Here is a 13,368-nt window from a genome sequence, read left to right on the forward strand (position 1 = left end):
TGTGTGGGTCGCGGTGTGAGTGTGGGTTGCGGTGTGTGTGTGGGTTGCGGTGTGGGGGTGGATCGCGGTGTGTGGGTGGGTCGCGGTGTGTGTGTGGGTCGCGGTGTGTGTGTGGGTTGCGGTGTGTGGGTGGGTCGCAGTGTGTGTGTGGGTCGCAGTGTGTGTGTGGGTCGCGGTGTGTGGGTTGGTCGCGGTGTGTGTGTGGGTCGCGGTGTGTGTGTGGGTCGCGGTGTGTGTGTGGGTCGCGGTGTGTGTGTGGGTCGCGGTGTGTGGGTGGGTCGCGGTGTGTGTGTGGGTCACGGTGTGTGTGTGGGTCGCGGTGTGAGTGTGGGTTGCGGTGTGTGTGTGGGTTGCGGTGTGGGGTGGGTCGCGGTGTGTGGGTCGCGGTGTGGGGGTGGGTCGCGGTGTGTGTGTGGGTCACGGTGTGTGGGTGGGTCGCGGTGTGTGTGTGGGTCGCGGTGTGTGTGTGGGTCGCGGTGTGTGGGTGGGTCGCGGTGTGTGTGTGGGTCGCGGTGTGGGTCGCGGTGTGTGTGTGGGTCGCGGTGTGTGTGTGGGTCGTCGCGGTGTGTGTGTGGGTCGCGGTGTGTGTGTGGGTCGCGGTGTGTGTGTGGGTCGTGGTGTGTGTGTGGGTCGCGGTGTGTGGGTGGGTCGCGGTGTGTGTGTGGGTCGCGGTGTGTGTGTGGGTCGCGGTGTGTGGGTGTTGGTTGCAGTGTGTGGGTGTTGGTTGTCTCTGCTGGTGGCAGAAGGGTCGGTGGAGCTACTGTGGTCTTTCTGATGAGTGAACTCAGTGTGAGACTCTGGAGAGGAGGCTGCTGCAGTCAGCTTGTACAGAGACGGGGTGTCACTGAAGAGCTGGAATAAAAACAAGATATTGTATTACTGCAAGTATTATCAATATAGCACCACCAGAGTTTGACTGATAAACAAAGTTGGCAAAGTTCGTAATGAAGAGGATGCAGCTGCTCCAGTGTATATGGAAACACAACACAATATACAACCCCATATTGTCTTCCCAGTGAAGGCAAGGTGTATGACAAGACCAGGACACTAAATTGAGAGGAGGTGACTGGCCAGGTCACCTTGATGACTTTGTGAGGGACCTCAGAGAGCAGCTCCTGCAACTGGGAGAGGGGTGGCCCCCAGGAGCCAGTGGCGAGAGGGGCCCCTCCTCAACATCAGCTGAGCCGCTAGAGGGTTCATACAGGGGAACTCTAGCAGACACCTCTCCTCCTGGGGGGAAGACAGGGGGAGAGCAGGGGGTTAGACCTAACAAACAAACATATACACACATGCATGCACACACACACACACACACATATACAAATAAACATTTGCAAATACACATGCAAACACACACACGCACACACACACGCACAAACCATCCACTGGGACGACTCATTCTCTCTGTGTAACCTGTATACTTCCATCAGTAATGAATTTAATGATGATACTGCTACTATTACACAATAGATAATGAAATTAAAGGGAACGTTCACCCATTTTAAATGTTATATTGTTTTTGTGCATCTCTGAGTGATGTTCTATCGATTCCTGGGTAATTTCATGTTTATCTGAGTTATTGGCATTCAAGCAGGCAGAAATCCAGCTGGTATGACGTAGCACCATGATAAAGTCACTCACTACACTGGAAGTTAATAGGAATCCGACTTTTAGATCGCAAAAACATCTATCATACATGTCCGTTTTCAATACTGGCCGATGTCATAACTCGGACGATGTCTTCTCTCGAATGAGCCATTGATCATATTTTTGCTGTATTCCTACCTTGAGAAATGTGTAATTTAACGGAGGGTCTAGCACACAAATCAAATCAAATTGTATTAGTCACATGCACCGAATACAACAGGTGTAAACTTTATAGTGAAATGCTTACGAGCCCCCTAACCAACAATGCAGTTGAAAAAAAAAATGAGTAAGAATAAAAATGAAAAGTAACAAGTAATTAAAGAGCAGCAGTAAAATAACAATAGCGAGACTATACACAGGGGTTACCGGTACGGAGTCAATGTGTGGGGGCACCGGTTAGTTGAGGTAATATGTACATGTATGTAGAGTTATTAAAGTGACTATGCATAGATGATAACTATAGCCATTTATAGCCATTTGATTAGATGTTCAGGAGTCTTATGGCTTGGGGGTAGAAGCTGTTTAGAAGACTCTTGGACCTAGACATTGCGCTCCGGTAACGCTTGCCGTGCGGTAGCAGAGAGAACATTCTATGACTAGGGTGGCTGGAGTGTTTGACAATGTTTAGGGCCTTCCTCTGACACTGCCCGGTGTAGAGGTCCTGTATGGCAGGGAGCTTGGTCCCAGTGATGTCCTGGACCGTACGCACTACCCTCTGTAGTGCCTTGCGGTCGGAGGCCGAGCATTTGCCATACCAGGCAGTGATGTAACCAGTCAGGATGCTCTCGATGGTGCAGCTGTAGAAGCTTTTGAGGATCTGAGGACCCATGCCAAATCTTTTCAGTCTCCTGAGGGAGAATAGGTTTGCCGTGCCCTCTTCAAGACTGTGTTGGTGTGCTTGGACCATGTTAGTTTGTTGGTGATGTGGACACAAAGGAACTTGAAGCTCTCAACCTGCTCCACTACAGCCACGACGATGAGAATGGGGGCGTTCTCGGTCCTCTTTTTCCTATAGTCCACAATCATCTCCTTTGTCTTGATCACATTGAGGGAGAGGTTGTTGTCCTGGCACCACACGGCCAGGTCTCTGACCTCCTCCCTATAGGCTGTATCGTCGTTGTCGGTGATCAGGCCTACAACTGTTGTGTCATCGGCAAACTTAATGATGGTGTTGGAGTCGTGCCTGGTCGTGCAGTCATGAGTGAACAGGGAGTACAGGAGAGGACTGTGCACGCACCACTGAGAGGCCCTGTGTTGAGGATCAGCGTGGCGGATGTGTTGTTACCTACCCTTACCACCTGGGGGCAGCCCGTCAGGAAGTCCAGGATCCAGTTGCAGAGGGAGGTGTTTAGTCCCAGGGCCCTTAGCTTATTGATGAGTTCAGTGCGGATGTTGCCTGTAATCCATGGCTTCTGGTTGGGGTATGTACGTACTGTCACTGTGGGGACAACGCCATCGACGCACTTATTGATGAAGCCAATGACTGATGTGGTGTACTCCTCAATGCCATCGGAGGAATCCATATTCCAGTCTGTGCTAGCAAAACGGTCTTGTAGCTTAGCATCTGCTTCATCTGACCACTTTTTTATTGATCGAGTCACTGGTGCTTCCTGCTTTAATTTATGTTTGTAAGCAGTAATCAGGAGGATAGAATTATGGTCAGATTTGCCAAATGGAGGGTGAGGGAGAGTTTTGTATGCGTCTCTGTGTGCGGAGTAAAGGTGGTCCAGAGTTTTTTCCCTCAGGTTGCACATTTAACATGCTGATAGAAATTTGGTAAAACGGATTTAAGTTTCCCTGTATTAAGGTCCCTGGCTACTAGGAGCACCGCCTCTGGGTGAGCGTTTTCCTGTTTGCTTATGGCGGAATACAGCTCATTCAGTGCGGTCTTAGTGCCAGCATCAGTCTGTGGTGCTATGTAGACAGCTACGAAAAATACAGATGTAAACTTTCTAGGTAGATAGTGTGGTCTACAGCTTATCATGAGATACTCTACCTCAGGCGAGCAAAACCTCGAGACTTCCTTAGATATCGTGCACCAGCTATTTACAAAAATACATAGTCCGCCTCCCCTTGTCTTACCTGACGTAGCTGTTGTGTCCTGCCGATACAGTGTATAACCAGCCAGCTGTATGTTGATAATGTTATCGTTCAGCCACGACTCCATGAAGCATAAGATATTACAGTTTTGAATATCCCATTGATAATTTAATCTTCCATTTGTTAACATTTCTTATCAGAGTGAATTGAAAGACTTTTATTTTGAAGAGAGCTGAAATGTATGTTACCTTGACATCCAGATCTTCACTCTTGAAGCCAAACAGAACCAGAGAGGAGTAGACTAACAACAAGTTGTTGAAACCCTCACTGGTCAACCTACACCCACCGAGACAACCACACACATTTCATCTGTGGGAAATGTGTGTGTGTGTGTGAGATGAGTACTAACCCTGAGTCCTGCAGGTAATGCAGGATGAGTCAGCAGCAGTTGTACCACAGAGAGAGTGGTCAATCACATCACTATACTCTCACAGGCCCTCTCCTGGCACAGCTCCTTCTGCTCCTGGTGATGGGGGAGACCAGAGCAGAGGACACACATATTCACAGTTTGAGTTGAATGTCTTAACTTACAATTATTCTAGATATAAGACAAAAAACAGAATACAAAAGTCTTATCAATTGGGGAATGAATGATGTGGTATTCTACACTCTGTAATACTAGTTAAGTTAGACAGGGGGAGACCTAGGATAGGACGGGGAGTGTATGGAGGGACAAGGTCAAGGGAATATTATACATTTTGGTGGAGACATCCTTCTGAAGAACAGTTATTGGGACACAACTAGGGTTACAAAATTCAGGGAACTGTCAATAAATTCCCTAGTTTTCCAGAAATCCTGGTTGGAGGGTTCCGGATTTCCTGCTTATTTCCTCCTGGTTCTGGGATCCTCCAACTGTGATTTTGGGAAAACCAGGGAATTTATTTAAAGTTCTTGGAATTTTGCAACCCTAGACACAACTAGACGAAGGATAAGATCCTTCTAAAGACAAACAGAGCAAGGCCCTCTCCTCACTGTGACTGACTATGACCTACCTGAAAGACGAGTGACTATGGCCTACCTGAATGATGACTGACTATGAGGACCTTCCTGAATGATGACTGGCTAGTACCTACCTGAATGATGACTGGCTAGGAGGACCTACCTGCATGATGACTGGCTAGGAGGACCTACCTGAACAATGACTGGCTAGGAGGATTTACCTGACTGATGACTGACTATGGCCTACCTAAATGATTACTGACTATGGCCTAACTGAATGATGACTGACTATGGCCTACTTGAATGAAGACTGACTAGGAGGACCTACCTGAATGATGAATGACTAGGAGGACCTACCTGAATGATGACTGACTAGGAGGACCTACCTGAATGATGACTGGATAGGACCTACCTGAATGATGACTGACTAAAAGGGAACTACCAAAATGATGACTGACTAGGAGGACCTACCTAAATGATTGACTAGGAGGACCCACCTGAATGATGACTGACTATGAGGACCTACCTGAATGATTACTGGTTAGTACCTACCTGAATGATGACTGGCTAGGATATACCTGAATGATAACTGACTAGGAGGACCTACGAGAATGATGACTGACTAGGGCCTACCTGAATTATGACTGACTAGGACCTACTTGAATGATGAATGACTAGGAGGACCTACCTGAATGATGAATGACTAGGAGGACCTACCTGAATGATGACTGACTAGGGCGTACCTGAATGATGACTGACTAGGAACTACCTGAATGCTGACTGACTAAGAGGACCTACCTGAATGATGACTGGCTAGGAGGACCCACCTGAATGATGGCTGACTATGGCCCACCTGAATGATGACTGGTTAGTACCTACCTGAATGATGACTGGCTAGGGTCCTACATGAATGATGACTGACTATGAGGACCTACTTGAATGATGACTTACTAGGAGGAACTACCAACATGATGACTGACTAGGAGGACCTACCTAAATGATTGACTAGGAGGACCTACCTGAATGATGACTGACTAGGAGGACATACCTGAATGATGACTGACTAGGAGGACCTACCTGAATGATGACTGGTTGAATGATGACTGGATAGGACCTACCTGAATGATGACTGACTAGGAGGACCTACCTGAATGATGACTGAATCGGAGGACCTACCTAAATGATTGAATAGGAGGACCTTACCTGAATGATGACTGACTAGGAGGACCTACCTGAATGATGACTGACTAGGAGGACCTACCTGAATGATGATTGGATAGGACCTACCTGAATGATGACTGACTAAAAGGGAACTACCAAAATGATGACTGACTAGGAGGACCTACCTAAATGATTGACTAGGAGGACCTACCTGAATGATGACTGACTAGGAGGACCTACCTGAATGATTACTGGTTGAATGATGACTGACTTGGAGGACCTACCTGATGACTGGCTAGGAGGACTTACCTGAATGATGACTGGCTAAGACCTATCTGAATGATGACTGACTATGAGGAACTACCAAATTGATGACTGACTTGGAGGACCTACCTGAATGATGACTGACTAGGAGGACCTACCTGAATGATGACTGGCTAGGAGGACTTATCTGAATGATGACTGGCTAGGACCTACCTGAATGATGACTGACAAATTTTCTACTTTTAACCTAGGACAAAACAGAGATGCTTGTTCTAGGTCCCAAGAAACAAAGAGATCTTCTGTTGAATCTGACAATTAATCTTGATGGTTGTACAGTCGTCTCAAATAAAACTGTGAAGGACCTTGGCGTTACTCTGGACCCTGATCTCTCTTTTGACGAACTAACATTGCAAAAATCAGAAACTTTCTGTCCAAAAAAGGATGCAGAAAAATTAATCCATGCTTTTGTCACTTCTAGGTTAGACTACTGCAATGCTCTACTTTCCGATTACCTGAATAAAGCACTAAATAAACTTCAGTTAGTGCTAAACACGCCTGCTAGAATCTTGACTATAACCAAATAATGTGATAATATTACTCCAGTGCTAGCCTCCCTACACTGGATTCCTGTTAAGGCAAGGGCTGATTTCAAGGTTAAACTGCTAACCTACAAAGCATGACATGGGCTTGCGCCTACCTATCTTTCTGATTTGGTCCTGCCGTACATACCTACACGTACGCTACGGTCACAAGACACAGGCCTCCTTACTGTCCTTAGAATTTCTAAGCAAACAGCTGGAGGCAGGGCTTTCTCCTATAGAGCTCCATTTTTATGGAATGGTCTGCCTATCCATGTGAGAGATGCAGACTCGGTCTCAACTTTTAAGTCTTTATTGAAGACTCATCTCTTCAGTAGGTCCTATGATTGAGTGTAGACTGGCCCAGGAGTGTGAAGGTGAACGGAAAGGCACTGGAGCAACGAACCGCCCTTGCTGTCTCTGTCTGGCCGGTTCCCCTCTCTCCACTGGGATTCTCTGCCTCTAACCCTATTACAGGGGCTGAGTCACTGGCTTACTGGTGCTCTTCCATGCCGTCCCTATGAGGGGTGCGTCACTTGATTGGGTTGACGTGATCTTCCTGTCCGGGTTGGCGCCCCCCACTTGGGTTGTGCCGTGGTGGAGATCTTTGTGGGCTATACTCGGCCTTGTCTCAGGATGGTAAGTTGATGGTTGAAGATATCCCCCTAGTGGTGTGGGGGCTGTGCTTTGGCAAAGTGGGTGGGGTTATATCCTGCCTGTTTGGCCCTGTCCGGGGGTATTGTTGGACGGGACCACAGTGTCTCCCGACCCCTCCTGTCTCAGCCTCCAGTATTTATTCTGCAGTAGTTTATGTGTCGGGGGGCTAGGGTCAGTCTGTTATATCTGGAGTATTTGTCCTGTCTTATCCGGTGTCCTGTGTGTATTTAAGTATGCTCTCTCTAATTCTCTCTCTCTTTCTCACTTTTTCTCTCTTTCTCTCTTCCTCTCTTTCTTTCTTTCTCTCTCTCGGAGGAACTGAGCCCTAGGTCCATGCCTCAGGACTAACTGACCTGATGACTCCTTGCTGTCCCCAGTCCACCTGGCCGTGCTGCTGCTCCAGTTTCAACTGTTCTGCCTGCGGCTATGGAACACTGACCTGTTCACTGGACGTGCTACCTGTCCCAGACATGCTGTTTTCAACTCTCTAGAGACAGCAGGAGCGGTAGAGATACTCTGAATGATCGGCTATGAAAAGCCAACTGACATTTACTCCTGAGGTGCTGACCTGTTGCACCCTCGACAACCACTGTGATTATTATTATTTGACCCTGCTCGTCATCTATGAACATTTGAACATCTTGGCCATGTTCTGTTATAATCTCTACCTGTCACAGCCAGAAGAGGACTGGCCACCCCTCATAGCCTGGTTCCTCTCTAGGTTTCTTCCTAGGTTTTGGCCTTTCTAGGGAGTTTTTCCTAGCCACCGTGCTTCTTCACCTGCATTGCTTGCTGTTTGGGGTTTTAGGCTAGGTTTCTGTACAGCACTTTGTGACATCAGCTGATGTAATAAGGGCTTTATAAATACAATTTATTGATTGATTGATTGACTATGAGGAACTACAAAAATGATAACTGACTAGGAGGACCTACCTAAATAATTGACTAGGAGGACCTACCTGAATAATGACAGCAGTGTTCTCGTCTACTGCAATCACAGCATTATGGTAAGTCCCTCCAAGCATCCGTCAGGACTGAGAGTGGCTTCTCTCCAGTACAGTCATATTATACAGTTACAGTCAAAAGTTTGGACATAGCATTTTTGTATGTTCTCTATAGTTATGTACTTGAAAATGTATCAATTGACCAATTCGGCACATTTGGTCAAACTCCTGGCAGACTTCCTACAAAATATTGTGTAGTGATGTAATTCTTCACTGGATCAGTCTGAAATGCTAACTGGCTAGGAGGACCTACCTGAATGATGACTTACTAGGAGGAACTACCGAAAGGAGGAACTAGTAGGAACTAGGCAACAGGCTTTACATCTAACCCAGGCCTTGGTTCTGTGGTGGGTGGCTGTGGTGCATGCTGCTTCACCTGTGACACTGAAAAAGCACAGCTACCCATCACTCACAGACTTATTAAATATGTGAAATGCTTTCAGGGCCTAAAATCATTTCGCAAACCCCTGTTGTGGTGAGAACTGGTTGCCACCAATGAGTTTAGCGTATTGTATCCTATCTCTACATAATACTCTGTCTGGGTGCTTGTATAGTTCTGAGGCAACACAGAGACGGAGGTTCTCTGTTGGGACCGTAACATCATGAAAGTGGACAGAGGGTCTAAGTCCTTCTGAGATTTAGCCACTGTGAGACTCCTGTGACTGTCTCTCACACCGGGCCTGGGAGTTGGGTGTTTGGATTCGTTAGCTCTCTGGTCAGGTAAGCCCTCCTTCTTCTGAGGTCTAACTGCATGGTTCAATTTCTCCAGATAAGTAGTGGTGGTAGCCTGTGCTGCTGTGATAGCCATACTAAGTAGTGGTGGAAGCCTGTGCTGCTGTGATGGCTATACTTCCTGCCTTCTCTGTGATGGCCCTACTCTCTTGGGAAGAAGTAGAGGGGGCCATATCCCAAAGGCACCAGCTTGTGCTGAAAAGACGGTATTCCCAGATTTCTCTTTCCCATGGGAAATGGCAACAGCCTGTGCTGAAACGACTGTATTTCCAGCTCTATCTCTCTTCTGATGAGATGGCACAGTCATGGGTTTTTTATTCTTCAGGATGGCCTTGACTTTGATCTCACCAGGTGAGACTGACAGATCTGGGCACAGAGAGAGGAGCGAGATTCAGAACTTTGCTGCAGCCACATTAGACACCTTTTCAATGGTTTTTAAGAGGCGCTACGGAAGATAGTGGCAGCAAAGTGCTTATAATATTAGATGGTAATAAACTGATTCATATATCGGCCTGATCTCTGCCTGATGAAGAACTGATCTGACGCTTATCAGGGTCATCGACAGTACAGGTTCACTCAAATTATCTGCAAAACAATATTACACAACTTTCTCAATAACTTTCATTCTTTGAAGGAATGAACTAAGTTAACTAGACAGGTTGCTAGCAACACTGCAGTGGGACAATAGGTAATATTGTTTTATTGTTTTGTATTTTTTGTATTTTACCCTCTTTTTCCTCCCCAATTTTGATCTTGTGTCCTCGCTGCAACTCCCCAACAGGCTTGGGAGGCGAAGGTCAAGTCATGCGTCCTCCGAAACATGACCCGCCAAACCGCACTTCAAAATGCCCACTTAACCCGGAAGTCAGCCACACCAATGTGTCGGAGGAAACATCTTCCAACTGACGACCGAGGTCAGCCTGCAGGCGCCCGGCACAAGGAGTCACTAGAGCGCTCGAGCCAAGTAAAGCCACTCCGGCCAAACCCTAACGTGCGTCGCCCTATGGGACTCCCGATCACGGCCGGTTGTGATACAGCCCGGGATCAAACCCGGGTCTGTAGTGACACTCTATCACTGTGATGCAATGCTTTAGATCACTGCGCCACTCGGGAGGCCAGGGACAATAGGTTTTATATCTCAGTCACACTCTGTCCATCTGGCAGGGTGATAGTGGTGTGAAGTCCTCTATCTTACTGCTCAATGTCTCCATAATGTGGGGTTGCTCTGAGCTTGTCATACTCTCATTCATCCCTGTCAGTCCTGGTGAGCTTGTTCCTTCATTGAGTGTCACAAAGTTGTCCCGAACAATCAGTAATAACTTCAAGGCTTCAGTCAAAGGCTGGAACTGCACAAATGATTACGACTTCTGGGGCTCTGTTAGCATTTAGCAAAGAGAAGAATATGGCTTTTTAGTAATTCAATGCCGCTAAGAATGCACTGTGCAAAATGCAGTATGAATGCAGGAAAAGGACAAGTGTGACAGGAAACATAGGTAACAGTGAACTGGTAAGTGCATATTCTAATTTGTGATTAGTCTTGTTATGTCAAACACTTCATACAACTACAGGACTACGCTCTTCTTACCTGCTAAAAGAAAGCCCAGTAGAAAGTGAGGGTGCTACTCTGTCCTCCATCTCTTCCTGATCTTTCTCGGACACTAAATAACTACAAGACAATCACCGGCCCCATGAGACCCTGCACCACTTAGTGGCACATTTACAGAGCCATATATAGAGATATACTATACTATGAATATGGGGCTGCACACTTAGTGATGAAACCTCAGAAAACACACTATTGCAGGTTGCTGTGTCTTGTAACCTGATACAAGTAGCATCTGTGGTGGTAGAAAATGTCAAGGAATGTACCTCCGCTATGAAAAGTACATGACATTATCTCTAGCCTTACCCCCACACTGGTCATAGGCCAAGAGTTGACTTACTGTCTGTAGACTGGAGAGATCTGCTCTGCTGGGAGATGGGAGGAGACCAGACTGAGCTGGGTCAAGCTGGGCTTGGGAGAGTGGGTGAGGGGGTGAGGGGCAGGTCCATCTCCATCTGAGTAGGCAACATTAAATTATCTGAGAGGAGAGGGGGGAAATTCAAATAATTCACATTTGGATTTGGTTACACCGTATGTCGATAATACACTGTACAGTGTAAGTAGCCATTTTGTTTATTCACTGACTCTTGACACATGAGAAACAGTGAGATCTACAGTAAATTGCCAGTATAGTACCTGATGACTTGATATCCATCTCACAGTGAGAGTCATTGACTGTTAGCCTTGGCACTTCAAACTGGGATATGTCCACTTATACCAGTGCATCTGAGGGAGAAGCTGAAAGAACATATAAAACAGGTTGTTATTGAAAATGCTAATTTTTTCTCAATGACTTACCTGGCTAAAGGTTAAATAAACAAATGACTCGGGACGTTGCAATTAGCCTCAATGACAGTCATTCTACACTGTAAATGTTGGTCCTTGACAAAATTATCGCTCACCTGTGGTGAGCATATCCAGGCTAGAGGTTTGGTCCTCTATCAATTCTGCTAAAACATTCAATAGTTTATGAATATTTGAAAAGGGGTTAAAATCTTTCCTCTTGAGTGTGCAGGTGTCCAATTCAACTGGTAACATCAGAGACTGTAAGAAAGGAATAACATTGTAGAAATAAATCATTACATCTGGTAGCTATTTCCTAAACAGATGTGTTATGTCATCCTTCTCCTCAGTGTCCCAGTGTTTCCCTATATTCATTTGCAGTGGCAGGCCGCCGCTGCTAAATTGTTGCTGCCACTCCAAGATGTACTTATTTTTTTTTTTTTAAATGTTGGTTATGGTAAAAATTTGGTAGTGTAAACTTAAACGACTAAAACTAGATATAAAGTATGTAGAAAAGATAAAGGAGCAATATATTTTTTTAATAAGATCATCTTGGAGAACTAACAATCCCCAATAAAAACTGGACAGTCAGAGAGAATCAAAACTGTTAAAAATGTCATGGCTGTCACGACTTCCGCCGAAGTCGGTCCCTCTCCTTGTTCGGGCGGCGTTCGGCGGTCGAAGTCACCGGTCTTCTAGCCATCGCCGATCCACCTTTCATTTTCCATTTGTTTTGTCTTCTTCCCACACACCTGGTTTCAATTCCATCATTACATGTTGTGTATTTAACCCTCTGTTCCCCCCATGTCCTTGTCCGGAATTGTTTATTGTAGTGCTTGTGCACGTTATGCTGGTGTGTAACGGGTTTTGTTTACCCATTGAAATATTTGTTCTGTTTACGGTGGTTTTATTTATTAAACTGCGCCGTTGTAAATCAGTTTTTGCTCTCCTGCGCCTGACTTCTCTGCCGCCAGTACGCACCCCCTACAATGGCAGGGTGATAGGGATTTTGTTATAATGTTTGAGTCACTTAGATAGCATAAGGAGATGGAATAAACCATGGCAAAATGTGTACAATTTCAGGAAATGTGCTTTAAAAAAGCAAAATGTTGTCTCTGCTGCCAAGAGGGACTTGAAAATCTTTGGTCGGAGACCAGGCAATTGGCCACACCCACTACCATGCCCCCCATGCTAACTTTGCCACCGCTGCTTCATTCAACAATCTTTGCTGAACTCCTTGTCAGTGTTTGAACAGGTGTTTGAGCTTTCTGTCTCTGTGTCAAGGGGTACCTCATAGGCCGCACAGTGCTTGAAAGCTCCATAAGACATGGAATAGTTTACAAAACAATAACTAATTATTAATAAGGATCCAACCCTTTTTTTTCAATTTTAGCCTAAAATGACATGACAAAAGATTTAAAGTGCCTTTGAACAGGGTATGGTAGTAGGTACCAGGTGCACCGGTTTGTGTCATGAACTGCAACACTGCTCAATTTTTCACGCTCAACAGTTTCCCGTGTGTATCAAGAATGGTCCAACACCCAATGGACCTCCAGCCAACTTGACACTGCAGGAAACAATGGAGTCAACATGGGCCACCATCCCTGTGGAACGCTTTTAACATCTTGTAGAGTCCATGCCCTGAAGAATTGAGGCAGTTCTGAGGGTAAAATGGGGGGGGGGTGTGCAACTCAATATTAGGAAGGTGTCCTAATGTTTTCTACACTCAGTGTAACTCATGAATTGATTATTGCCTATTGATTTCTATTTGGATTTTTTCAATTAACTAAATTTCAAGGAGGGCAGACTTTTCTTGAGCTGTGGCAAGTGATCGAAAAACAGCACCTCCTCTGGCATGACAAGATCTGAGACAGAAATGCAGGTTTGGTTAAATCAGCAC

General features: G+C 46.0%; 2 long non-coding RNA genes across 2 annotated transcripts; both read right to left on the reverse strand.

Annotated features, from left to right (window-relative positions):
• Positions 1-640: 640 nt before the first annotated feature.
• LOC106585322 (uncharacterized) lies at positions 641-4,537 on the reverse strand. The gene is made up of 3 exons (XR_001323937.2): positions 4,097-4,537; positions 1,080-1,230; positions 641-852 (listed from the first exon to the last, which is right to left on the reverse strand). It is a non-coding gene; the product is annotated as an uncharacterized lncRNA (long non-coding RNA).
• A 6,500-nt stretch (positions 4,538-11,037) lies between these two features.
• On the reverse strand, positions 11,038-11,724 carry LOC106585323 (uncharacterized). The gene is made up of 3 exons (XR_001323938.2): positions 11,588-11,724; positions 11,322-11,423; positions 11,038-11,163 (listed from the first exon to the last, which is right to left on the reverse strand). It is a non-coding gene; the product is annotated as an uncharacterized lncRNA (long non-coding RNA).
• Positions 11,725-13,368: the final 1,644 nt, after the last annotated feature.

The sequence above is a fragment of the Salmo salar genome, chromosome ssa24 (assembly GCF_905237065.1).
Source record: "Salmo salar chromosome ssa24, Ssal_v3.1, whole genome shotgun sequence".
NCBI classification, from domain to species: Eukaryota; Metazoa; Chordata; class Actinopteri; order Salmoniformes; family Salmonidae; genus Salmo; species Salmo salar.